Here is a 5,000-nt window from a genome sequence, read left to right as displayed (position 1 = left end):
CTATAAATAACCTGACCCTAGGAAACCCCCTCGTCTTCACCTGCAACTCCCGTTGCTGAAAGGAGGCGCGCAAGCGCTTGTGCTCAACTTCTATTTTCTGGAGAAAGTGGATTTTATTTCGGTGGATCCTTGGAAACGCACCAGTGTTTTCATATCTGCAGGGAGAAGGAAACAACGTTTTCTTCTCAGAGTCGACTAAACTTGCCCCCCCTTGCTGCCTTTTTGGAGGGAGTTTCTCCGTGGCCCTGACGAGCAGCAAGGGATTCGTTCTGTTTCATTTCTGTGGGAATTTCTGGACTGGAAACAAACGGACTGAACACACCGTAAAAGAGCTGACGTCTGGGCAGAGATAAGTAGTGTGTTTATTAATGAGCAAAGGGTTCGCTACCATTGTTGCCATTAATGTGATCTGATTTAATCATGTACTGGTCCATATGTGATTATTAATCTGTCTGTGAATGTATAAATTGATCACTATACTCGTTGATTTATGTTGTGTTAAGTAGCTGGGTATAACTGTAATTGCTACCTGCTAAGTCATTCCTTTCATGGAGTTTAGTTACTGTCTGCGATAGAATCGCGAAAATCAGCTGTTAGCTACTGGAGTGGTTATAGTGACGTTTCCCTCAGCAAAACAAAAGTCTCAGAGTCTGTCCTAAACTACACGTTAGCCCAGACCTGAGGGGCTGAGGGGAACTGGTTCATTATCGATAACTAAGATCAAAGTGCCTACTCTTCTTCTCTGTCTCCTCTTACTAACACACACACACACACACGACACAGGCTAGCCGCGTAGCTCCCGAGCTAACGCTGTAGGCTAGCTTCACACGTGGAGTCGGCATCACCTTGTACAGAGCTAACACATGACCTAGCATACTAGGTTAAGCGTGCGCGTTGCCTAGCAACCCCATCAGCTTCTTCAGCCCCTCCCCGTACGCAGCACCACCACCTCTTGAAGCTAAATAGTTTTGTGCAGCTCACAGGAGTAGCCAGTTTGTTTTTGTGTTAGGAATACATTTTGACACCGCCCTCCTCCCTTCACACACACACACACACACACACACACACACACACACACACACACACACACACACACACACACACACACACACACACACACACACACAGACGTGTCCATGACACATACTGCTTTGTTTTGGCTTTTTGGTTTTGGGTTGGTGATATGGTAAAAGATATATGAGTTTATTATTGAAGGATTATTGATTAGCTACTGATAATTGTGAAGTTAATAAATCTTATTATACTTAATTAGCAGTTGCTTGTGATTATTTGTGTACTTGTTGTAATAATCGGCTGGTCGATCAGGTCCGTGCTTGGATTCACCCCTTCCTTTATTTCCTTTTTTAAAAGGATTACCACAGAAATGAGACTGTTCCACAGTTTGATTATTGGTCCCTGACTTGCAGGGTGGTGCCCCGTTTTGATTGTTTGTCGATTTGATAAAGTTATTAATAACCATATTCATAACTTTATTAATATTATATAAAACATCTTTGATAATTTGCCAATGATCAAATCTGTACCCTACGAGAATCCTACATACTGAATGAATCATATAGACAAATATGTACTATGTGCAGTGTGGTGACATTATAAGAGTAAATGTGAATGTGTTTCATGCATGTGTAGGAGTTTGAATTAAGTCAGAACCTTAATCTCTACCCTGTCCCTCTGGGACTTTGTGTGTGTGTGTGTGTGTGTGTGTGTGTGTGTGTGTGTGTGTGTGTGTGTGTGTGTGTGTGTGTGTGTGTGTGTGTGTGTGTGTGTCTTAATCTCTATTCTGTCCCTCTGTGGATGTTTGTGGAGCTGATTTTAGACGCTTTGAGGCCTTTTTCAACAGTTATGTTGGAAGTTTTTGTCACTTTTCAGAAGCTGATTCTGACATTTTGTGTGTATCTGTGTGTGTCTGTGTGTGTGTGTGTGTGTGTGTGTGTGTGTGTGTGTCTGTGTCTCTGTGTGTGCGTGTGTGTGTCCATCTATCTCTCTTTTGTTCTTCGGGGCAGTTTGAGGATATTTTGGGGATCTGTTGATCCTCTCAGATGTTTACCTCATTTGAATTGAAGAAAGAAGCCACCGGCCAATCAGAGTGCAGGATTATAACCATCCTGCCTTTAGGAAACAAATGTTTTCAATCCAAACCAGATTAACTCTGAGTCTATTTTTAAAAACGTGAGGAATGACAGCTGTCCTGCCTCAGGAGCTCATCTTTCTGACTGGACTCAAACTCTGTGAAACTAAACTACACACTTACGTCCATGTGACCTTCGACCTTCTGTCTCCACTGATTTCACATTTCGGATTGGCTCAAATGTCCCCAAACTTGACTTGGACATGTCTCAAGTTGTCTAAAACAGCCTGAAACTTCACCTGTGTGAAGCTGGCCCCACATGTCATCCAAAAATGATTAAAAACAATGCTATTCGTTTGTGCTGTTAAGGGTTTTAAGTAATTAAACTTTACATTTTCTGGCCAGTGACGTCACCCAGCCCCCCCATTAATGTCCAAATGTCCCCAAAATGGTCTCAATCGTTGGTGCTGATTTGTGCCGTTAAAAGAAACATTTGTGCTACTTTGGTTTATACGTTATCAGGATTCTGACAGCAGTCATCACTCCCATCAACGGGACATTTTAAAATGCTTAATGTGATTTAATGTACCTAAACAACGATCAATCATCACCAAATTTCTCATGGCCATATCTTGTCATGAACACTTAAGCCTGTCAAAAAAACATTTTTATCTGACATTATCTGACATTATAAGACATCCTTTGACAGCAGCAATCACTCCCATCAATGGGACATTTTTCCTTACAATAGCCTTAATGACGCAGAAACGCTTAATGTCAGATAACGTCCATAATAATAATTACAAATGACAACACTGAAAAGAGATACAAGAAAAATATTTATTAATTTAATGATTAAATAAGGTAATGTCTCCAAACTTACCTCAATTATTACTTGTCTCCTGCTAGTTATTCTACAGCACACAATAATATTTTTGTTTCATCTCTTTTCGGTGTTGTAATTTGTAGACGGTCCCTAAGCACTCGTCTTACAGCAGCAGCAACAACAGCAGAGAGCAGAAGCCAGCAGGCAAGTGTTATTTACATAAACTTCTGTTGTACTTACAAACTTTACAATTCATCGTTTTATGAGTGCATAACCTATATGTACTAGTGTAGACGTTTGGTATCATTTCGGGCATTATTAGTGGGGTAATGTTAAGAGACACTTTGGATCCGTTAGCCCCTGCGCTAAGCTATTCAGCTGATAATGCTACTCTACGCTAACTCTCCCAATGTTCGACCCAGGTGAAAAAAGCTTCTGGGGGGGTGTTTGGCTCGAAGTCATGGTGCAAAGGACCCTAGGGTGAAATTACTCCGAACCATCACTTTAAGTGTTCATGACAAGATAAGCTTTTTTCACATTAAGCTGCTGTCAGAAGCCTTGGCAGCACTAATAGTAGCCTTGTAACCAAATAAATCCTGATAACGTAAAAACCAAAGTTGCACAAATGTAGCATAAACGTAGCACAAACGATCATTTTTACAGCACAAATGTAGCACAAACGATCATTTTTACAGCACAAATGTAGCACAAACATAGCACAAATGTAGCACAAATGTAGCACAAACATAGCACAAACATAGCACAAACATAGCACAAATGTAGCACAAATGTAGCACAAACATAGCACAAATGTAGCACAAATGTAGCACAAACATAGCACAAATGTAGCACAAACTAAAGCAGTGTTTTTACAAATTTTTGGATGACGTGTGGGGCCAGCTTCACTTTAACTTGTCAGAGAAACATGAGTTCTTCCAGTCCGACTCCAGTGACCCAATTAATTCAACCATTTGCTTCTGAACTGATATAATATATAATATATCCTGATAATGTGTCTCTGACTTCACTCTCTTCTATCTCAACTCTCTGCAAACGCTGCTTCAGGCCTTCAAAAAACCTCTTTTATTTTCTTCATAACTTGCAGATTGAATTAAGTGTAATAAGCAGGTTATAGCAGTAGCTCAGTCAGGAGGGGAGTTGGGCTATGTTGGGATTGGGATATGACACATCCCTCTGGTGTGGGAGACCTGGGTTCAATTCCCACTGCAATACACCAACCAATGTGTCCCTGAGCAAGACACTTAACCCCTAGTTGCTCCAGAGGCGTGTTACCTCTGATATATATAGCAATTGTAAGTCGCTTTGGATAAAAGCGTCAGCTAAATGTAATGTAATGTAATATAATGTGCCAGTTCACCTCCTGGGCACTACCAAGGTGCTCTTGAGAAAGGCACTGAACCCCCAAACTGCTCGGGGCGCCTTTCCATGTGCAGCCCCCCCACTCTGACATCTCTCCATTAGTGCATGTATAGGTACTGAGCATGTGCAGACTCTCCATTAGTGCATGTATAGGTACTGAGCATGTGCAGAAACACAGCAGCAAAAAAAATAAAAAATAACTGCAGTTATAGGAGTAATCAGACACTTTCCTAGTGCTGATACTACACAACAGAAGTACATAAAGGTTACAATTCAACACAAAAACCACACGTGTGTGTGTATATATGTGTCTGTCTGTGTGTGTGTGTGTGTGTGTCTGTCTGTCTGTCTGTGTGTGTGTGTGTGTGTGTCTGTCTGTGTGTGTGTCTGTCTGTGTGTGTGTGTATGTGTGTCCCAGCATTTGAGATCAAACACCTGCCCAACAAATTAATATCCGTCCAGTCAGATATTTGGATCCTTCCTGCCAGTAAATATGTTTTTCCAACGATTTCAGACACAGGAAATGAAGTGTTTGATGCTCACAAGGTTTTGGGGAAGGACCCCCAGACCCCCCAGTTATAATGTGCCCCCCCCCCCCCCCGACACTGACAACCTGCAGGTTCAGGGCTGCTGGGTCGGCTTTATTTTCCTCAGATTCTTCAAGATATAGATTCTCTAATTCAGCGATTCTTTAGACAACAGATG

This window comes from Perca fluviatilis, chromosome 16 (genome assembly GCF_010015445.1).
Source record: "Perca fluviatilis chromosome 16, GENO_Pfluv_1.0, whole genome shotgun sequence".
Classification (NCBI taxonomy): domain Eukaryota; kingdom Metazoa; phylum Chordata; class Actinopteri; order Perciformes; family Percidae; genus Perca; species Perca fluviatilis.
The sequence above is the reverse complement of the archived record's forward strand: the minus strand, read 5'-3'. Positions refer to the sequence as shown.